We start from the raw sequence: 24,190 nt of genomic DNA on the forward strand, positions 1-24,190 counted from the left end.
TACAGCTGGCCCTCCACAGCCCCCGCTTTCCCCCAGCAGGGTGGCAGCCCTCACAAGGCAGCCACTGCCTGACTCCCAGGTAGGGGTGACCATCCATCCCATTTTGGGCAGGACAGCCCCATATTTTGGCCATTCAATTCTGCAGCTGCCCCATTCCCATACACCGGAGTAAGTCACTAGCCTCAACCCAGCATAGAAGCAGAGATGGGAAGGTTGAAGAATCGGACCCAGAACTTTTCATCTGTTTATCACTTTTGTGTGAATTCCACTTTGAGAATCACATCATGTTTTTAAATTAGTATCTGACCGATGACTATACAAGAAAAACTGTTTCAATGGTTCTCTAGCAATTACCTTTCGTCTTTTTAGCCTGTTCTTTAAACGTACTGGTAATTGCTTTTCACAGTTATAAATCTTGAGCAGAGTTCTTCAAGCAATAACCAGGGCACTGTATCCTAGTAATTGTCTATTGACTGCACTTTCCAGTAAGAATTAATTTTCAATTACAAACTTCCATTCTTACTGGAGCAGGTCAAGAGTCTGTATTTTCAATTGATGAATATTCTTATCCTGTGAAGGTTTGTCTCATATTGTATGAGAGCAAGCGAGCGATTCACGTAGCCCTCGTTCATCTGAATATCAATACAGAATGACAATAATAGCATGTGTCAGAACGCAGACTTCCTCTGCAAATTCCCAGAGAACAACAGCGACATTTCCAGCCGTCGGTATTTTCTTTGCTGATGCACTGTACTCATCTGTAGTGTTGCTGTCAAAGGTAATGGTTTGATTAAGAGGGAGATTCAGACTATGTCTACACTGCGTTGTAGTGAGGACTAAGGCACGAATGGGCCGGTGCACCGAGTAGTTGTATTACAACTCCCCCCATGTGACTTGCAGCTGGTGTGGGCAGTTCATATTAATAATGTGTTTCTTTCAAATCAGACTGTGATAACAAGAATTAGGCACCTTTTAGTACCAGCATCAACATCGGGACGCTAATGAGTGCTGGGTTCACATCTCTCCAGCCTGAAGTGCAGGGCCACATAGACCAGCTTTTAAAGGAAGGGTGGGCAACCCCAAACAGTTGCTGGGCTGCATAAGTGGCCCTCCTTCACCTCAGTGGGGTTCCATCTGTGGCCCCGCAGCCCCTCAGTCTGCCCCATGCACCTTTCACATATGGGGGCACCAGAGCCCCACTCTTACCTGCTCCACCCCTCTCCCTCCCAACACTTTCAGAGCTGAGAATTGCCAGACACACAGTCCGAGCCGGCTCCTCGTTCTCCCTCCCAGAGCTGGAACTCTACAAACAGCTGACTCGCAATATTCCATCTCTGGTAGGGGAGGGGGGAGGAACGAGGATGGAGAGGAGTGGGGACTTTGGAGCTGAGGACTGGATTTTTCAGAGGTATTTGGGTTCCTAAAAATGCAAATAAGTGTCAGGGGAGGGCTCTGTCTATGAAAGTTAGACACAACTCCCATTGAAAGTCATTTCACTGGAATTGGTAAACAAAAACAAAAAAAAAAAAGAAAAAGAAAAATAGAAAGGACTTTTGGAAGTGTAAAAAGAGCCTGTTTTGATATTTCCAGAACTAAACATTTTGGCTTTTCATATTGAAATAATTTTTCATTTCAATTGGTTAGTGTTATGGTTGAATAAAAAAAGATAAAAAAAATCAAAATCTCAGTGAAACATTGCAAACAATCCAAATAATCTTTTTTTTCCTGAATTTTCTTACACAGAAATTTTTGATTTTTTTTTTTGGGGCGGGGGGGGGCGTTGCTTCAATTTGGAATGAAGGCAAGATTCGAAATCTTGAAGTCCTTCATGAAAATTGAACTATCTTCCACAGATTTCTATTACAAGGACAGCTAAACTGCAAGAAGCCAATATAAACCTAAGTAAGTGTGTCTGTGTAAGGTTTTTGCATCAATTTAACATCGATATTTTTAAACTCATTTAATTAAAAGAGGACAACTTTCTCATGTAGACAAAGCCTTCAATCTTCAAGCCCTTTCAGTCTACCTGTAGAAACTGTAAAGAGCATGTTTGTTCTGACAGTACTTTAGTGATGTAGAAAATGGCCAACTGTGACCTTAATTAATGAATTAATTTCATATTGGCTACCAAAAAGCTGCCTCTAAATGCCCAGTTTCAGTCCTGCCAGTCAATTGAAAGATAACACACTCTGTTTAATACTCACATGTGGTCATTTAATATTCTCCCTAGGATGGAGTGTCACCTGGACCCATTTATGTATGATAGATACAGTACATGACCTATGAGGGAAAATGAAAAATTGTGTTTGTTTAGCCTGGAAAAAAAATGAGAAGAAACATGATAACGGTTTCTAAGTACCTAAAAGGCTGTTAACAAGGAGGAGGGAGAAAAATTATTTTCCTTAACCTCTGATGATAGGACAAGAAGCAATGGCTTAAACGGCAGCACAGGAAGCTTAGGTTGGACATGAGGAAAAACTTCCTGTCAGGGTGGTTAAGAAGTGGAATAAGTTGCCTAGAGAGGTTGTAGAATCTCCATCGCTGGGGATATTTAAGAGCAGGTTAGATAGACATCTGTCAGGGATGGCCTAGCGTGTTCTTGGTCTTGCCAGGAGGGCAAGAGACAGGACTTGATAAACTCTCAAGGTCCCTTCCAGTTCTAGTGTTCTGTGGTTCTTTAACATGATGGGGTCTCAGGTTATTTTGTCTCTATGAAGGCTCCTCAGAACAAAGAAAGCCCATGAACAGCCTGAAGATATCTGTAGAAGACTGTATAAGTTTAAGGCTTGTCTCACCAACAGAAATAGGTCCAATAAAAGATATTACATCATCCACCTGCTCTCTAATATCCTGGTACCAACATGGCTACAACAACATTGCATATACATATGCCAAACTAGTAACACGCATATGGCTAAACCACGCACACTGTCTACGTCTACACTAGCCCCAAACTTCGAAATGGCCACGCAAATGGACATTTCAAAGTTTATTAATGAAGCGCTGAAATGCATATTCACCGCTTCATTAGCATGCGGGCGGCCGCGGCACTTCGAAATTGACACGCCTCGCCGCCACGCGTCTCGTCCCAACGGGGCTCCTTTTCGAAAGGACCCCACCTACTTCGAAGTCCCCTTATTCCCAACAGCTCATGGGAATAAGGAGACTTCGAAGTAGGCAGGGTCCTTTCAAAAAGGAGCCCCGTCGGGACGAGCCGCTCAGCAGTGAGGCTGAGTCAATTTCAAAGTTTCGTGGCCGCCCGCATGCTAATGAAGCGCTGAATATGCATTTCAGCGCTTCATTAGTAAACTTTGAAATGGCCATTTGCGTGGCCATTTCAAAGTTTGGGGCTAGTGTAGACACGGCCAATGGGAGCTGTAGGGGGTACAGCTGAGGACAGTCAATGTTGGCAAAATATCTCACAGATCACAGTTAGATTACCCTTCTGGCCCACAAGTTGGCCACCACTGTCCCAAGTAGTCCTGCTGATTTCCATTGAATTAGCTGTAAGTTAAGACTTGACACTGAACATTAGAAAAGAGTGAAGGATTGGGCTTTTCATTCTTTCATTAGAAGTGAGGAAAAGGCAAGATATCGTTTATAACTGGTTTCAACTGGAAGCACAAAGTATGTCTTTAAGAGCTTGAGGATTGTGTCCATTGAGGGAGTGAGAGATACGTCTGGCAAGTGTTTTTTGTTTTTTTTTTTTTAATATGGAAACACTGAGCTGATTTAAAATAAATAAATGAGAAAATGGAGGGTTTTCTCCCTATTATTCTGCATTTCTATTGCCTCTTTTCATGTTTAGAAAACTGAACAAATATGTTGGGCTCAGATCTATTGATTTTTCCACAGCTACAGAAAAAGGCCACATCTGTTGATGATCGCATAATTGGGCATCTATTTACCATGTGCCGTTTTTTTGGTCTCTGGCATTTGTTTCAATTGGGGAAGAAAATAGAAGACTGAATATCTGCCCAATACTATAATGAAATTTCCAGTGCCCAGAAATTGTGAAGTTACGAGGTGAGGATTTTACTGGAGTCTAAGAATAGCTATGCCCTTGGGGAACTGTAGGTACTATGCTGTGAATGTCACCATTTTAGACAATCCACATTCTGTTGTCCTGGCTTGGGATTTAAAAGGATGGAACCTTTCCCCTCTTCTTTTCCGTAGGCTTGGCCTTCCCTTCAACCCAGTGCAGGGAAGCAAAGACTTTCTGCAACAGTGCCACCTACTGGGAAGTACTAGATACTGCAGTGCAGTAGCAATAATGACGTAATGTTATCCATGATGTCACAAAACAAAATATTTCAGTGGTCCTGTTTGTTTCTTCCTCTCATCTCATCCTGGCTGTGGAAGTCTCTGACTAGAAGGTCGAGGTCTCAGGGAGTTTTCTAAAATCAGGGTTTGGTGTGATGCCTCTTGGCATAGGACTGAGTCACCATGAAACCATCGGTCCCTAGTGCGATGGAGTCCTGCTTCTACAAGTAAGTTGTTAGCTCCCTGATACAACAAACCTTCAGCACTCTGCTCTGACCTATACCAGTCCTGTCATTGAAGGGTCTTGGAGATTGGAGAACCTCTGTTGTCAGCCTGCAAGACAAAGTATCCCTCTGTGGTATCCAGCTATAATCACTGGATAGTCACAAAAATCCCAGGTCCTCTGTTCTCGAGGGTACTACAATTTGCCAGTTTTATGCGCTACTTTTGAGTGACATGTTTTAAGAGAAGACCTTAAGACCTTAGCATACATACACATAACTCCTCACGTTTTCTGTACTTGTATCTCACAGTGGTTACGATGAGCAGTGAGAGTCAAGCTTTCCTTAGGGATTTTACATGACATCCTTTTGGTGAAGCCAGAGGATCTCTGTACCCAAAAGACACCCCACTATGCTCTGCCTGTTGTCATCAAGAGGTACTTGGTTACCAATGGGCTCTCATCTCTTCTTGCCTGTGATTCATAAGTAAGGAGCAGCTTAAAGAGAATGCAATTCCACTCCCTCTGAAGAGCTATCTGTTTAAAATCACTAGGATCTAATGTGAACCATTGGGATCGCAGGAATAAGTAGCCACACATAGCACCAACTGCTTATTTCCATTCTTACAGAGTTGGAGCTATTCTTACAAGAAGTCCTGTGTACATGCAGCAAAAATGTCTGTGTCTCAAAGAGCCTGCAATTTAAATAGATAGGATAGAGAAAAGAAATTCTACCATCGCCATTCTATAGACAAACTGATTTGTCCAAAATCACATGGAGTTGAGAACAGAATACTGATTTTACCAGTCTTTCTCCAGTGCTTTGATCCCAAAAGCATCCTTCTCCTCTCTCAGTTCAAAGCTGAGATCTTAATACCAAAATTTCTTGAAAACATTGTCTTCTCTCTGTAGCAAGATCCTGCCAAAGTAGGCACAATAGAGCTGTGCATAACAGGAGTTAACATAGTTTTCTTGGGAGCCAGGCCACTCTTAGGTGAGGTTTACGCTAGGGGAGAAAGTCAACCTAAGTTACACAACTCCAGCTATGAGAACATTGTAGATGGAGTCGTACTCAGATTGACTTTCTGCTCTGTCCCCCAAGCAGGAGGTTGACAGGAGAGACTCTTGCCTGTTAACTTCCCTTGCTACTCATGACTGTGATGAGTACCCAAGTTGATGAAGGCACCTTGAGCATTTGGTTTAGCAGGTCCATAATAGACCCACTAAATCGAACTCTCAGAAGATTGAACTCCAGCACATTGACCTGACGGTAAGTGTCGACAAGCCCTTAGGGACCTCACGTCCTCAAGAAATCGGAATGACACCTATTTGCATTAACATTTCCACCATGCCAAGCACTCCCACCTGCCACTGACCAGGGAAGGGGAAGAGAAACATTTGTTAACAGAATCTGAATCCTTCTCACCCACGCCAACATTGCGTATGACACAAACAAGATTTCACCATCCATGTCTACTAGCCTCCCATTTGCACTGATTGAGTCATGTAGCTAACTGCAGCTTAAAACACCTGCCAGCACAGATTTAAGGACAGAAGGGACCACAGTGATCATCTAGTTTGATCTCCTGCCTAACACAAGCCACAGAAGTTCACCCCATGTGCTGAGGGAAATTACTCTTTCCTATGACATAAAAGAACTCTCTCAAGACCAATGACTTTGTGGTTGAATTAGAGCCTTTCATTTAGAGTAGCCAATCACTGTTTAAATACTCCATGTCAATTCATCACAATTTTATGCAAGCCCATCCTGCGGTTAATTGCCCTCCTTGGTCAATAGCTGCTGCTTCTTTCCAATTTATCTAACCAAATCACAGTCTCTTAGGACTCCTGCTATGCCTTTGAGTGATAACCAATAGCTTCTTCCTCTGGCCAATGTGTGTTACACAGCATACTCTGAGCCCAGGGATTGAACTAGTGACCTCCAGAGCTAAACATGTGTAGAGATGGAGAGCAAGGCCCTCTAGAAACAGACCCATCTCCACTGTGTATCATGCACAGAGAGGGACACAGCACACTCACTGGTGAGATAGATCTGATTTTATAACAGATCTGAATCGGTTACATTTCCAGCTAGAGCCTGATTCTTAAACTCACACCAGCGTTGGTAAGAGCCACCCTCTTGGCTGGTGGATAGGGGATTAGACTGAGGATCTCCAATGCTAAACGCTTGCACTAAAGAGTTATGATTCTGTATCTTAGGGCTGTAACAACTCTTACCATCTGTAGATTGGCCCAGAGGAGGGCCTACAGCACATATAAACCAGTGCAATATGCTTTGGAGGTCCCTAGTTCAAACCGTAGTAGTGGCCCATAGACATTGCCTATCATGTAAGTATTTATAGACCATGATGATGATTGAAAGTGCCACCCCACAGGCAAGGGCTTTGAGGTCAGAATGCAAGACCAGAATCAGCAGAGTACACCCACAAAGAAATATTTAAAGCGTGCAATGCAACTAGTTCTGATTGTTAGGTAGGGGCTGAATAAAGCCAATACACTGTTCTTATTCTTTAAAAAAAATCTTACTTTTTTCTCACTATAAAACTGGAATGTTGAATCAGCTAAATGCATTCGTCCGCAAAAAGCTGTGCAAACCTTTATAAATCTTCAGGTGCCATCTATAATACTAACAAGCCAGGAAAAATGATTTGGTTTTAGTCTAAAATATAAGGTCCAAGTACAGAATCTAAATGCAAACTTTTTTAAACATTTTTTTTCTATTTCTGACAGTTACAAGGTACATATATTAGTCATTTCCTCTTTTCCCCACAATGACTTATTAATACTGGAAGAGGTTGGCCAGTAACATAGAAACAAATGGGGAATAAAGGGAGAGAGAAATGATACAGACTAAAATAAAATAATTACCAGAAAGCAGTTTAAATAATTAAATTTAGGCTCAGTTTAGCGGCATTTCCGATAAGCATGGCATTAAAAATCAATCCATCAAATTTGCCAGTGAAAGGTCTTTACCGTATGGAAATCTGTAAGATCGCTACTCTTTACCTTGAGGTCATGACCTATTTTTTCTCATTTAAGAAGTGATTGGGCCTTACGTGGTGTGGCCAGCTGCAGCTCCTGCCTGTTTAAAAGTGGGCAGCTCAGCTACTAAACCTGAGGATGTAATACGGGCTGTTAACTATTGCACAGAGGAGGAACAGGAACAGGCCAAATTCTGCAGAGTTAAACAGTGGTGTACTTTACCCATCAGTTGCAAACTGGTCAGAAAATTAACGTTAGTGCAAAATGTAAAATACTTTAACGTGACCAAAACTGTCCTCCGGTTGGTATGAAAACAGCAGTTTACACCAGTGTTCCCTGTAAGCTGAGCGCCTGGGCAGCCACCCAGGAGAGATTCAGGTGCTGCCTAGGTGTTAACTGAGCTCTCACAGCTCCCTGCAACCAGCATGTTTGTATGGGTGGTGCACATCCACATATGCTAGGGTGCACATAACAAAATTTATTCTGCACAAAAATGGGAAAAAATATTATGCAGGACACAGTTTACACACGGTGGGTGAAAGAAGGTGGCACAGCACAGCAGGAACCCAGGCCACATGGTAAGTAACAGACTGTAAGCTCCTGGTGCATTGAATTGTCTCTGAGTAGGTACCTTGCACATTGGGCCTTGCTCCTACACTGGGGGCGGGGGGGGCGGTGCTCCTGAAATACAAATAATCCAGTGTGGCATTGACTCGGCATCCCAACACTCCCTTTGTGGATGGAATTAGCCCTGGCATTGACACAGTTCCCATTAACTTTGTGCCAAGGGGCAGGACCTGATTGCTGCAGAATACTCCATCTTTTCAGGGCATGCACACTGGCACCAAATGGATACATCAGGGCAAATTACACTTTGAGTGGCTTTCTGCCTAACACACCCACGAGACTAGGTGTGCTCAGGCTGCAAGGGTCATGTGTATTAGAACCCTGACTGCAGGTCTGCCAATGGGGATGGGGAAAGGGGGCATTTGCCCTGCAACCTGGTGATTAAAAAGGGCAGAGGGCTCCTGGCTGCCACTACCTCAGGAGTTGCAGCAGCTGGAGCCCTGGCCCTTTAACCTGCCATCAGAGCACCACATGGTATCCTCTCCAGTCCCCCACTTCCACCTGGGGCCCCACCCCTTCCAGGAGTGCAGAGCCATCTCCCCTTTCCAGCTTGCCTAGAGGCTTGATGACTCTGATGGTCCCCTGCCTGCCTGGCTCCCTAAACAGCAGAGCAATGCAACCCCAGTGGAAGGGAAAGGTGCTTTTTCTCAGAGGCTCCTGCTGGGAGAAGACAGTTTTAGGCAACAGCCAGCCAGAATAAGCAGACAACCTAGTGGTGTATCAGCCTGTCCTCAGGCCTCCTCTTTTCAGGGCAGCACCAGCCCCACCTATGGGTCCCCCCATCAGAAAGCAGGTCACAGGCACTTTCCAGAGGATGCTTGGTTGCCAGCGGCCTGCACCAGGGATGACACCGGAAGAAGCTGGTGCAGACATTCAGCTGACAAGCTGCAACGTGCACATCACACCACTGGCTGTTGCCTCTGAATGAGGCTGGAGTTCACTTGCTCTTCTGGGGGCCCCTTTGGTGGCTCTGTACATTATCTCCTCCAGGTTTCTCTGCTGCCCCCATCCTTATGGCATTGGAAGCCACCAGCCAGCAGGCTTGCTGTGTTTCCCCCCTCAGGGTTTTGCACACTCTTTAGAATCATTATTCTTCCCCACCTCCTCCTCATTAAAGTACCATTTTACATTCACTCCTTGAGCTAATTATCACACCTGGAGCACACCTGGGTGGGCCATACAGGGGCACGCACCAATCTTTTGCTCCAGCGCCTCAATTACCTTCTATTGTACATGTGGGTGCAATGTTGAAGTGTTATCTGCATAGTTCAGGGACCTTCTGCTCCACCACTGAGCCGCTAACGGAGACAGATAAAGATTATTGTGTCTTGGAGCTGCATGCCCCACCCCCCATAGCATGAAGCATTTAGGCACGGAGCAGATGTTAAGATGAGCCTTGGAAAGTGCTGATCTTCTCTGAGCTCCATGAAATCACAAGCCATGAAACCTTGGGAAATAATTTATTGGAATGACTCAGACAAAATTGGAAGTCTGGGCAGAAGCCTTGCCAATATTGCACCTTAATTAACCTCTGCGGGAATACCAGTGAAACGCAGCCATTGGGCCCTTCTGGACTGCTTATAGACTTCAGCAGCTACCTCAGCCGCCTCGCAGAAGATTAAAACCTTTATCAGACACACCCCTCAATGAACTGTAATCAAGGCAGCCACATTCTGCTGTCAGTTATGCAAGTCTAAATTCGGAGGAGCCCCTGAGTTCAGTGTAAACCCACTTGCATGCCAATGGAACCGATACTATCTGAGCCAGTGTCCTCAGAGCAAGACTACTATCTCCACTACTAAGAACAGGAAACCATAATAGGAGAGGTGCTAAAAACAAAAACATAACTGGGCACCTCAGGAGCAAGATTTTGGGGCATTTCTGAGTTTTCTATGAAAGTGTCTTTTAAAATAGAAATGGTAAAACCACTTTCTGGAGAAGAGGCACCCTCGGCTCACCTGGGTACAAAAGAAGTCAATGTTTGTAAAAGCCCAACTTCCGTTAAGCCTTTGGGATGGTCATTATTTTATTTTACAGCTCGGGATGCAATCACACAGAGGCTTTGCTAAAAAGTGGTCTCTTATTTGGGCTGCTGAATTGACAGTCCATCTCAGTATTAAATCAATGGGACGTTAGTGATGCTCAGCACTTCTAAAGCAGGCTGTAACTGGCTCTAATTAAGCCAGGAAGATTTTATCCTCGGCATCTTTAATATGTAAGTCCATAAATCAGCAGAAAAATCATCGATCAGAACTCAGGAGCAACTAACATGCCGTTCCACAGGCTAATCAAAAAACACATAGGCTCCTGTTTTGCCAGCTACTTTATGCATGTCCGTAATGGTACTGAATTACTCCTTTGCTTAGACACAAGCTTATGCATTTTGCTGAACAGAGACTCATACTCCCTCTGTGTCCCGCGTTCCAAATGAACTCCTGAATATGATGAGCTTTCAACAAGCAATTATGTAAAGATTATGAAAGGCCAGGTTTGAATGAACTGGAACAATTTGTGAAAGTCAGGGCTCAGCAGTCTCTGGAGGAAGCAAGCCCTGCATTTTTGCATTCCATTCCATTTGCAGTAATGAGGATAATTAGGGTAATGGTGATCCTAAGGGAAGGAGTGGAACCGACATCTGTGACTCCTGACTGTCCCTGATGTTTTCAGTCTACAGTGCAGGCGAAGCAGCTGAGCTGGGGGCTGTGAAATGTGCTGGCATTCTTAGGGCTGAAAAGATAGGAAATGCTGCGAATTTACAGGGCTTTTTCAAAGCAGAGAAAGACAGAGTCTGCCCAAAGAATCAGGCCTGGCCGTATGGCAAGATGATTGCTGGGGGCTCCACGCCATCAGGGCCCCGCGTGCCCACCAGCCCAGCCCCACTGTCAGAGCGCCTCCTTGGACCCGGCGCCTTCGTGGCCCTGAGCCGCCACTGGCTCAGTGTTGCTGTCAGAGCGCCGCCTTGGGCCGTACAAACTCTTTGGCCAGTCCTGCAAAGAACACCCAGTTTACAAATGGAAATGCAGTGAAGTCTCAGCGGAGGTGAAAGGAAGAGGAGTGGGCCCAGCGCATGGCCTATTGCTGCAGGCAGAGGCACTGTGCACAGCATGCTACGCTCCTAGCCTGGCTCTCCTGCAGGCTGGCACTGACACTGTCACATGCCATGCTAGGCAGCAGATGGAAGCGCCAGCTGGGGTTGTGCTGTAGGTGAAGGCACACGCTCTCCCAGCGGGTGGGGCACCCATGTACCAGCTGGTCCTGCTGCCCCTCTCTGACCAGGCAGCACAGACATGGGCCATCCCTGCAACTTACGCTGTTTGGGCTCCTCTGCCTACAAATGACTCTTTGCCTACAAATTCACCTCCCCCCGCCCCCATTAGCCCACAGCTTCTTTGACAGGAGCAATGTGGGGCAGGATCTGCCCACTAGCCAGGGAACCTGGCTGTGATCAGGACTGCCCCAGGCCGGCCTTGAGTCGCCCTGCCCTGCTGACTCCTGCACTCCCACATCTCACCTCCTGCTCTGATCTCACCCCCACACACGTCTACTTCCCATTTGGAGCCCTCACCACACTCCCAACTCCTGCATGGCACCACCCACAACCTCACCCCCTGCCCTGAGACCTCCACACTCCCCAGCCCCCTGCACTGAACTCACACACGCGAAGTCCTCCCCCCTGTCCTGACCCACCTCCGCTCCACGCTATACTTCACATTTCTTATAGTTGTGTCCCAGCCCCCCGATCTCTTGCCCTGAGTCCCCGCTAATGTAAGTTACTTTCAGCTGACCTGCAGCAAACAGAAAGTTTCATTCCTCTATATAACATTGTCCTATACTCTCAAATCACCTTCCTGGAGCTTGTGCATTTGAATACAGTCTGCCCCACTACCAAATAATTAAATTTCACTTCTCTTCCACATCTGAGACGAGCACACCAGATTCTTGTTCCAGCTCCTATTGCACCATCAGGGTCACGCAAATCAATGGGGTCATTCTAGATTTCCACAAGTAAAACTGGAGACCAGCATTTTTCCCCAGAGTATCAGAAAAGCAAACTGTTTTTTCTTTACAAAAATTGGAAATGCTTTTTTACTCTTCACCCCAAGATGACAACAGAGTTACTGTGAGTGTCAGGCTTTCAGCCTATTGCAGAATGGAATATGGACGTCTATAACGATCTTTTGTTTGTTGGTCTGGTGTAGTTCTAGGTCTGTAATGTAATTAAAAACACAGGACGAAGGACTAGGAAGGACCTCCTTGGTCCTCATATCCAAACACTGCTTTCACAGGAAATCCTCTCAGATAAATTTATTAACTCCATCATCAGATCAGAACAGCAGGTTTACTGAGTCAGACCAATGGTCCATCTAGCACAGACATTCTGACAGTAGTAATGAACAGACCAGGCAACCATCAAGTGACCTGACTCCTTTAAGATCCACCTTACAACTAGTTAGGATGTTTTCCTCTGCTGCTTCTCTGTTAGAAGAGTGTCCCAGCATCTCTAGACCTTCTAGTTCTTAAGATTCCAGCAGTTAAGATGATTGAATGGCCTCCTGCAGCCTTAAATCCTATGCAATAAAAATTTAAAGCTGGATATTCACTCATACACCCAGAAGTACCCGGAAGTTCTCTTCTCAGATCTTGTCCACAGTTGCCTTTACCATCAGTCTATTGCAGCTATGCAAATTGTGTAGCTAAAGTCAACACACTTATCACAGTGTCTTTCTTCCACTTCGTAGGGTTGACCACAGCTGCTCTCCCTTTGATGCCAGCTACTCTTCTCATTTTGCTGGAATACTGGCATTGACGGCAGCATGTTCAGAGATCGATTTATTGTGTCTTCAGTGACATGATAAATCAACACCCAGCAGATCAGTCCCTGTCATATCTCTATCCCTGGCACAGTAAAGACATACCCTTAGGGAACAAGTCTCAGAGAATTAGTCATGTTTATCTGTAACTTCAAAAAACAAGCAGTCCTATGGCACCTTAGGGACTAACAATGTGTTAGCTCATGAACTTTCATCATGAAGACAAGACACATAACGATATTAGCGGTGCATTAACTATGGGTCATTTCTGTGACTGCTGAAGCCTAGCGTTCGGCCACTTGAACCAAAGAACTTCTCTGCACCCACCACGGGTATTATATGTCCCATTTCAGTCTAACTTCTTGAAGTGTCAATTCAGTTGCAATCACGTGTTGACAACACCACAGTTGGAGGATTTACATACAGAGGACCAAATCATATTACAAAATGGCAGCTACTCACCTCGTGAGGAATTGTGTGTATTGTACTTTTTGCATCTCTGTGAAATCTTTTGTGGGCTTTTAATCCTTTTGTGTTCTAATCAGAAAGGCACAAAGGAGTGAGCCATATCCCCATCCTGTGTTTTCCACACGTAGAGGCTGTCTCTACACTTGCATTCCTCTTTCGAAAGATGCATGCAAATGGGGGAAATTGAAAATGCAAATGAGGTGCAGATTTACATATCTGGCACCTCATTTACATACTCTGATTTTGAAATAGCTTCTTTTGAAAGAAGAAAACCAGTGTAGACACTGCTGTTTCAAAAGTAAACCCCATCTTCAAAAGAATCCTTCTTCCCTTTTTTTATGGGAAGAACGATTCTTTTGAAGATAGGGTTTCCCTTCAAAAGAGCAGAGTCTACACTGATTTTCTTCCTTCAAAAGAAGCTATTTCAAAATATGAATATGCAAATGAGGTGCCAAATATGTAAATTGGCACCTCATTTGCTTTTCCGATTTCCCTCATTTGCATGCTTCTTTTGAAAGAGGAATGCAAGTGTGGACACAGCCAGAGAGTTTACATTTGTTCTTTCTCTGTTTGTTCTCTTCATCTAGAAGAAGAGTCACTGAGACAAAGGCCAGGTCTACATGAGGTCTTAAAGTCGATTGTAAATATGCAATTCCAGCTACAGCCATTGCAGAGCTGTAACCATCTTACCTACACTTGACTTACCCGGCTGTCCTCACTGAGGGAGGTTGATGGGACATACTGTCCCGTCAACCTCCCTTACTCCTCACAAGATCAAGAAGTACAGTGGTTGATTGGTGACCCTGACAGTTTGACTTTGCCCATCCCCAGTAGGGACCCCCAGAAGATCGACCCTGACCGTGTTGATCTTCTGGGTAGAGAAGATATACCCAAAGTTAGCTGTGCTTTGTGTATAAACCCAGAAATGTCCTGGAGGCATAAGAGCAGTGAGAGCCATAGAGGCAAAGAAAGATGAAGTACTTATACATGTGAAGTGATTTATACTCCCTGGCACCTGTGCAAAGACACACCGGCCCTTTGATTTCACCAGAGAAGACATTCAGCTAGAAACTGTCCGAAGTCTTCAAATGATACATCCAATGTGGCAAAGCTCAGTTTTCCTAGATGCATGAAGGGGCACGAAAGAAGCTCAGCTCCAAGGTGTTCCAAGTACCCTTGTACAACTCTTTAATTCAGCTGGTGCTGAATTTGTGGCTTATAGAGGCAGCAGGGATGTAAAGATGCTCGTTTGTACCGTAAAAAGCCTTACTTTACCACTCACAAGGTAGACCTTGGCTTCCCATCCCTGTCATTTTGAGGAAGGCCTGCTGGCTTGTTTGCCTGATATCTAATGGCAGGAGGATTCAGCCCCCTCACCAATTTACTAAATTTCTCTCCCTTTCAGGGCCTCTCCATCTCTTCTTAGCACAGTCCCTATATACTATCTCCCCCTTCTCTTCTCTTCATGGAAAGGAGTAGTGCTCACTGCTGTGTGTTTAGTCAGCCACCCAGCTTCTTAGCAGAGTGTCCACAGCTAGTAGCATGTTTCTACTACGTGTTTCTGCATATCCACACATGCTTCAGCACACATAGCAAAATTTATTCTGCACATGGGTGGAAAAAAAATTAGAGGGAACATTTGAAGGGAGTCTTCCGAAAAGGGAAGCAGCGGCTTAGTGACCAAGAATTCCTCTCCTTGTTCCTTCCCTCCAGACCCTTAGAAGGCACAGTCAGTCTTTGAAGAAAAACAAGTTTGCCTTAAATCAGCCCATTGTAAAATTCGTGTGGGTTTCCAGTGTATCAGGAACATGCGGAACTTTCCTAACAAGACGTATTTAATCACAGTATCCCAGTGAAAGCCATTCAACGGCTGCTTCAATAGTTCTTATTGTCAAGTGGGAACTGTCTCACTCAGACTTCAATTAATCCCCTTGCTGTCTGGTTTCTTAACACTCCGAACACCATACAGATTATTAGCACAAAAGCCTGTCACTGCTACTTTGGCTTTCTTCTGAGTTGGAACTTACTACACTCAAGCTTAAAAAAAAAGTCTCTTCAATTATTTTTTTCCTGTTCTGTAGCAGTATAAAGCCTCTTTTATTTAGATTCACAGTCCCCACTTGTTTCTGATTCATTGTACTGGGGATAGCAAAAACAAAACAAAAATACAACCTGGAAATAGTCTGAGAGATTTGTTAGTTTCTCTTTTTTGCACAGGATAAACCCTTTGTAATTTTGCATTGATCATTTCAGAATTATTCCACAGTGTTTCTTAAAACAACCACCAAGAAAAAGTTATGATGAACCATGGCTTTGGCATATACTCCAGGTTTTATGATGGCTTCTGATCCTGCCCTCAAAGCAAGAGATGTCTATAGGCCCTAAAATTCAATTGTTCCCTGAAGCCTGTTTCTTGCCATCGGTGGGGGTAGGAGTACAGGACAAAGAATCCTTAATTCACACCTAATTCTTGTAGGGTGGGTATGTCTACACAGCAGCCTTATTTTGAAATAAGCTATTCCGGAAGAGCTATTCTATAATAGCTTATTTCGAAATAACCATGCTACACACAAAGGATGTGTATATGCTAGCATTCCTCTTTTGAAAGAGACATGCAAATGAGGGAAATAATGCAAATTAGGTGCAAATTTACATATCTTACACCTCATTTGCATAGTCATCTTTTGAACGATGAAAACAACAGGAAGAAGGGTTCTTTCAAAGATGGGGATTACTTTCAAAGAGCTGCAGCTACACTGCTTTTCGTTTTTCAAAAGAAAGATGCAAATCTGCACCTCATTTGCATTTTTGATTTCCCTTATTTGCATGCTTCCGTCAAAAGAGAAATGCTAGTGTACAGTTAGCCAAAATAACATTTAGCTATTTCAAAATATAGTGTCTACAAACAAAAAGGCTATTTAGAAACAGAGGCATTGGACCCACTACAGCTTATTTTGAAATAGGGGCTGTTAGGATAGGGAATAGAACCTATTTCAAAATAGCTATTTCAGAATAGGCGCTATTCCTTATGTAATCAGGTTTACTAATGTCAAAAAAAGCCCACTGATATTTCAAAATAGCAGTTGCACTGTGTAGGTGCCAGGATAGATATTTGGAAATAACGGCTGTTATTTTGAAACAACACTGATCTATAGACCTCGCCATAGAAACATAAGCCACTCATGTTTTCAAACTCATCTACTCTGTTGTATGCAAGTTCCCAAGTCATATGAAAGTTCCGCTTGTGCTTGATTAGTTTTCAACAAGGAATTTGCTAAAATTATATTAAAAGTAATTCTTGCGCAAAACAGCAGAGTCCGCCAACATAGAATGACTTATGACTATACAAAAGTGGTACCTTCTTACTCTCCAAATCTGTCTCCTCTGTTCATTTCTTTCTTAATTCTCTTTTGACACAAAACCACTTTACACTACTTTGGCTATACAAGGGCCTTAGAGTACCCACACATAAAGGCCTTGCTATACATCTGATTCCAAAAGGCTAATTTTCTGCAGAAAATTTTAAACTTCTAAATTTTGTTGTTTCATTTTTTTAACCCCATGACACAAAAAGCAAAAAGGTTTCCCCCCACCCCCATACTTGCCACTTTTTCTTCCATCTCTTTCCCAGTGGCAGAATCAACCACAACAATAAAAGGATGGGGAAGAAAGGGGAGAAATTCCTTTGTGTGAAGAACACGGTGCTGATCTGTAACAATTCAGGAATACTGCATGCTTATTGTGACTATTGTCAAGGCTAGATTGAGTTAGGGGAACGGTTAGCGTATGCTGACATTAATTTAGATCAATAAGCAGGGTTGATGTTGCCTTCCTACTAGTTCCCTGACTGTGACCTTTATTTTTTTTTTTAATACATACGATTTAAAGTTTTTGTTTTTTGTCCAAAGATGAATAACCTTCTGACGGATGAATCTTTCGGTCACTCTTTTGAAAGGCTTTTGCTGTTGAAGTTCTGTTGGAACGCCACCTCATCAGCTATGCTATTTACACTGATTAAAGTATAGGAGATTCAACTTAAAGGAGAATCAAGTAAAGTTTAACTCTTAGTGCAGTTCAGCCCCAGCAAATTCACAGGGACCCGGATTGTATTTTGCTTTGGCTACACAATTTAGATTACGCTATTTTTGTCTCCAGTGATACTTTAAAAACACCAACAGCCCAAGCTGACTGTCAGTGCCCATAGAAAATTTACCTACAATCGTCCAGTCCTTGGAGTTCCATTCACAGCTCCCTCTCTTCCCTTTCAGCTTCTGGGACTGCTCTTCTTAGTCATGATAGATACACTTAGCTTCCCACATGGAGTGGTTGGCCAACTCAAAGGTTGCTCAGTGGTTAGAGCACTGGCCTGGTAAACCCAGTGTTGTGAGCTCAATCCTTGAGGGGCCTTTCATGGCTCTGGAACAGGTTACACTCAAAAACAAAACAAAAAACCTGTGAAGGATGGTGAGTGATCCTGCTGTGAGTGCAGGGCACTGGATTTGATGACCTCTCAACGTCCCTTCCAGATCTATAAGATAGGTACGTATAAACCATATGACTGTGGCCAAAATAGAGGACAAATTACCACAAGAAGGGGCAGAGAGGATGCAGGAATAGACAGTACAGTCATTTGATTATTCAAACATCAAGGTAGGAGTGAATATTCAGTGTTGTTTCCTCTACAGATAAAGTCAGTGTCTGACATTTATACAAGTTGGTTCAGTGGCAGCAGTTTGCTTTCATAACTTCGATTGTGTGTTTCCTGGGGAAAAAAAAATACCCACACCTCTTCTTTGCCTTACATTGAAACAGATGCAATAGAGATGGCAATTGCACATATGTGCCAGTTCCCTTGTACTCTCATCAGTTGTGGCCCAAATTTAAGATGAAATCCAACATTTCTGGGCAAATTTCTTCGCAATTTCCACTGTCCCTATTCATTGCTGGAGAAACTACTTCAAACCCAGCTGTATTATGCCAGCGCATTTGGGTTTGGTTTGGGCTGGTTGATCAGTGACTGGAAGGCCCCAGCTGTGCTGTATTGTCCATTGTATAAAACATTAAAACAAAAAGGAAGGACCCTACTTTGAAGAACTTATGCTCCACAGGTGAGGTAGTATGAGACAACAGTTTACTGTAAAGTACGAACTGCTTGTAGCACTGGAGTTTGAAGTCTAAGATTATGGAAGGCTCTATAAACTGTATATATACACATATGGAAGTGCAAATAGCTGGCATCATTTTTACAGAACAGAACGCAGTCCTCATTCTACTGTGCCAAAAGGAATTCATTGTAATAATTCTGAGTTCCTTTCAATCAATGCTAATTTTTTCATGATTTTAGTAAAAAAGCCTCTGTCACGCTGGATTATAAAGATTTTAAAAACGAGGTTCATGAATACATGATCTCTCTGTGGACCATCAATAAGTTTGCTGTCATTTCCAAAATTTATTAGACACATATAATTCAACCAAATGTTCAGCTTGTATGACATAATTCATTTAGGCTTAACAGATAACTTACTACAGTAGGGTTCCCACATTTGTGAACTTAAGGCTCACAAATTCAATTATTTGTGAGCTGCCGCTTCTCCCAGGGCTCCAGGCAGGAGCACCAGCAACTGCAGCCTCGCCGGGGCTCCAGGCAGGAGAGCCAGAGCCCCAGCAAGGCAGTGGCTGCCGGATTGGAGCCCCACCAGCCGGGCTCCAGATAGGGAGTGGCTGCCATATTCACGAAATGCAACATTCGCGAGTGTTCTCACCACGGAACATTGCGAATGTTGAGACCTTACTGTAGTTAATTTTTCATCTGACGTGTGTTCATCAAGGACCTCACAGCATACTACCGTAAACCTCACAAAACTATTGCGAGTAGATCAAGAAGAGGCGGCAGAAGGACTGCAGTTGAAATGAAACTACCACAGCCGTCATCGAATACTGGAACGGGAAGACCACTCAAAAGGTCAAGTTCAGTTCCCTGCCCCCTTGGCAGGAAAAAGCAACATCTATATCATCTGTTAGATATTTATCAATCCTGTTCTTAAATATTGCCAATGATAGAGATTCTACAACCACCTTAGGCAATTTATTCCAGCAGTTAACCACCCTGATAGTTAGGAAGTTTTTCCTCATGTCCAACCTAAACCTTCCTTGCTGCAGTACAAGCCCATTGCTTCTTGTCCTATCAATGGAGGCTACGGAGAATACATTTCTCCCTCCTCCAGATCCAAAGCCCATCAAAGCCAATGGAAGTCTGCCCACTGGCTGCAGTGGGCTTTGGATCAGACCTTATGTGAACCTAAGTCAAAGTAAATATCCCAAAGTCACAGCACTGGGAAAACCTGCAAACCACCCTCTATGCCCCAGCCTTGTTTCTGGGTCCACACCGGTTAGAAGGCCTGGAAATTCAAACAGGCACTTGGAATAATCCCTAAGTAAACAATGTGGAGCAACCAAAAGGACAAAAAAAAACAGTCAAATCAAAAGTCTGCTATAAGGAGTATAAATAGGCAAATGGGTACTGATTTAACTCAAGCTTGCACAGTATCAAAAGCTGGAAAACATGCTAAAGGCCCCCTTTTTATAGGGCACAGAATACTTGAAATATAAAAATGCATTGTGGGTATAGAGATTTCTATAGGGTTGCAGATCAGGTTTGAAATGTGTTTTTCTACTTAGCTCACTATCCACAAGTGAGCTCTCTCCTTGCAATTCATAATTCTGAATTATTTACCTACAAATCCATTTATAATCCATACAGTACTAAGAGAAAATATACACCCTCAAGATGCACATCCCCACTCAAGAAAGGACTTACCTGCCACTGTATGTATTTTAATTTGTGTTAAGCTGTGGGTCCCGTTAGATTCGGCAAAGTACAAACAGTGAAACTTTGGGCTTGCTCAAAGATATTATATATCCGGCTGTTGTTGGATCCTGGATTAAGGAAATTATTGTGTTGTATTTTTGTTAAACTTTATCCTCTGCACTTCATTGCATCTCTCATCCTGCTGCAGGTGGACATTGAGCAACGACTGGCAAAGGTAGATGAAGCACTCTCATTTACTCCCTTCTTCATTAGTCTTCTTGAAAAAAGGACCCCAGAGAGCCAAAGAGGAGGATGAAGTAGGAGTTCTAAAATGAGTTGCTTTTCATTGGAACCTTTCAGATTTGATCTCTGGTGTTAATTTTGGGATTTAAGCCATAAATCAAAACTCAGTTTGAAAAGAGAACCACAAGTATTTTATTACAGACTACCCGGAAGTTCTAGCTGCTATTAGGGTCCCTTTGTGGTAAGCTAGGCTAGAAAGCTGGAGACAATTCCTGCCTGAGCAGCTTCCAATCTAAATGGACAATTGACACAGGCACAAGAATTTGAAATGACTTGAACCAAAGTCTCACAGCTGATTAGTGGCCAGAACCAGGAGCCTAACACAGCTCTCCCAACTCCCAATCCACTGCTCTCTGGTCTGTCCTGACAGACCACCTTGCCTTAATGTATCAGCTGCTGCAAGAGTAGTTAATGAGAGCAGACGCTTGAAATAGGGGCTTGTTTACACCAGGACATAGTGATTGAATTTTCCCAGCAGCAACAAAAATGGCTAAAACAGGGAACGTGCTACTAAGAGAAACAAAATACTGTGTAGACCTTATTTGAGAAATAGCTGCTCCCAGAAATTTTGAATCAACACTTCCCACCCCGCATTTTGGATCCCAATGAGAGAATCTTTTAGTCAATTAACACACGGGTTGAACATCTCTAATCTGCCACTCTCGTCTGCCAACAGCAGTAATATGGCATGACTGTAGTTAGTGGGATGTCCACTTATCATGGGTGTAGTCAAGTGTCCCATGCTCCCATAACTTTGCTTTCGCCACCCATCCTGGCTCTCTGTGTTCTGTGCTGTTATTTAGCTGTAGTTTACCTTCCAAGAGCCCAGTCAGCAGTGGAAGTGTTGGTAATGCTGCTGGACAATACTGACCTCTTGTGGTCTGGCAAATTCTCTTGCTTGGCACCTCTCTGGTGCTGAACCTCTCTAATCTGTCACTCCAGGATGCTGGACAAGAGAGGTTCAACCTCCATTACTTTGGACTCTAGCAGGCGCATTCTAAGTATAAAGCACTCACTCTCTTCTCAAGGTCTTGTAATTTTGATGTACTTTCCTTAGGAAAATATGAAATAACCTCCAGCGTGAGCATTGGCAGAAACTGGCCAGAGATGTCAGACTTATTGGTCCTTAAAAGAAACTTTTTTCCTCCTATTCACATTAGCAGCCTCCCGCCCACTGCAATTAAACAAAAGTTCTTACTGGTACAGAAGGGGGAGGGCACAACAGCTTGGGGTGGGGCTATGTGACCCTCTTACATAACTCTGCCCCAGCCTCAGCCCCCTCCCCCTCTTTCCTGGCCCTCCCCCCATCCCACATTACCTGGTGTGGAAGGAGGACTGGCAGTGCTATGGCAGCTGGAGGAGCCACTGGCAATTGTGCTCTCTTCCCTGCCGTGCCTCCCTTCAGGGAAAGCAGCAGAACCCCAGCCCCTCTCCCCACAGCCCTGTACACAGAGGGGCAGGCCTGGCAGTTCTGCTCCCATCTCAGTGGAGAGGAGCAGCAAGGAAAGGAGGACACCAGAGCTCCTTCAGCTGCTGTTGCGCTCCCAGCTTCAGCCCCACACGTACATCTCCCAGGCTCCAGCCATGCACAGAGACCCAGCAACCAGTGGAGAGGCAAAGGAGGACCAGCTGGAGTCTTTCCGAAACACATACTGGCTAAAAGTAATGTGCTCGTATGGTGCATTGTACCAACTCACTTGCACTACTGCTTCCATCGTGTTTTAGAACATGGGTGTCCAAACTTTTGGCTTGCCTGGGCCACATTGAGTGAAGAGGAATTGTCTTGGGCCGCATATAAAATATATAATGTAGTTAATGTATATAAATCACATAACAATGTTAAAAGTTTATGATCTTGTGGGGCTGCGTTACTAGCTGTCCAGGGCCGCATGTGGTCCATGGGCTGGACACGCCTGCTTTAGAACGAATCAGAGGAGCGTTACAGCAGCAAGTGGCTTCCCCTCAACTGCTGGTGGGTCAGAAAATTTATTATTCAAGTCAGTGCATGGTCAGAAACTGACTTGGCAGGAGAGATGCAGTTATCAATAAAGCAGTGGTCCTTGGTAGCATTTAAAAGAAAAAGAAAAAAAAATACACTGGAGCAGGAAAAGTGCCCAGAAGTACTGCACATTCTGCAAAGCACTGCAAAAAACTCATCAGCCCCAAACCAGCTGTATCATTCAGTGTCTCATGAGCATTTCCACCACAAAGGATAACACAGAATACGTCTTCTAACAGAAGTGTACTAGGGCAGCGAATGCCATTAAACAAAGAGAACAGTTCAAGTATTTATTGAAAAATACTCCAATGGGTTATAGAGAAGTAGCTACACCCTTAATGAGGCACAAAGATCACCTTCACTCTAATCTTAGAAGATAAGCAGACCTCTCAGTACACGTGCACACACACGTGGAGCATGCAGTTCCCTTTGAAGTTTAAAATTAATTGGTTTGTGAAAAGTGACAGCTTCTCTTTATTTTTTAAGGGCATGAAAAGCTGAAAACCTGTCCAATTACCACCCACTTGCCTGGCTAGAAATGTGTGGGTTTTGTAAACATGCCAAAGATGATGATTTTCATTTTGAACTCATGACAATTTTCTGTCTCTGAAGTGGGCGGTTAAGACAGCAAACAATGAGGGATACGATATGGAACAGTGATATGGTGGAGGCAATGGTTACAAGCTCAAGGACAGTAGGCGCAGTCAATTCACCACTATGTCACAGATATGTTTCCATGCTTCTGGTCTATTTCCCACTTTCAAGGACACCAACATCTGAGCATCTCAATCCACCATGTTTTTATCCTAACTAGCTTTGTGAGGCAAGGCAACTGTTCACCGTTTACAACTGAGGAACTGAGGTAGAGTGCATGTGATGGACCCAGGGTCCCACAGGCAGAGCAGGGACTTGAAACCAGATCTCCCATGTTCTCCAACCATCGGGGAAGCCTTCCTCCAAACAGTGTTGATTCTTCTTCAGTGTCCTTTGTGCATAGTAAAATAATCTCTCTCTGCTTCAAATCTCTTCCAAAGCCCCACTTTAAGCCAAGTAATGATGGCTCAGTTGAGGGGTAGTTGGCATGCTTGATGCTGTGGCCAGCTATTTCATTCTGTGATGTTCTTGAAGCTCACAGGAGCCCCCAATTTTAAAGCCAATGGACCTGCCTTGTCAGCAGGTGGGATTGAACCTGGAATCTTAGGGGGCTAAAGCCACATGCCTCTACCTCGTAAGCTAAAAGTCAACTTCCTGCTACCTCAGGCTGCAGAACAGACTTCACTCTCCCTCCATGGCATCAATGCCTCTGGGTGACACATGGTCGAGCACTTTCCTTCTCAAGATGCCCCCATTTTTGCCAGTCAGGGTCCTTTCTAACTCACAGCTGCCTGGAAGGCCAGTAGAGCTCCACACAGTAGTAAAAGTTTCATCACTATTACAAAAAACAACAGCCCCCCTCCCGCCTCCAACAAAAAACCACTTTGACATAACTGCTTCAAAGACCTATTTTAACACAATCCACCTGCAATTTTATGCATTCAATGGGTCCCTTAAGACTCCTTAACTGAACAAGCTCTGGATACTGTATAATAACCACTATGTTTTACCATCCACTGGTGACACGATCATAGGGGTAAAGCCTGGGCTCAAAACAAATGGAGGGTCATTCCACAATCCCACAGGATCCTTGT

The sequence above is a fragment of the Carettochelys insculpta genome, chromosome 5, assembly GCF_033958435.1.
Source record: "Carettochelys insculpta isolate YL-2023 chromosome 5, ASM3395843v1, whole genome shotgun sequence".
Lineage (NCBI taxonomy): Eukaryota > Metazoa > Chordata > Testudines > Carettochelyidae > Carettochelys > Carettochelys insculpta.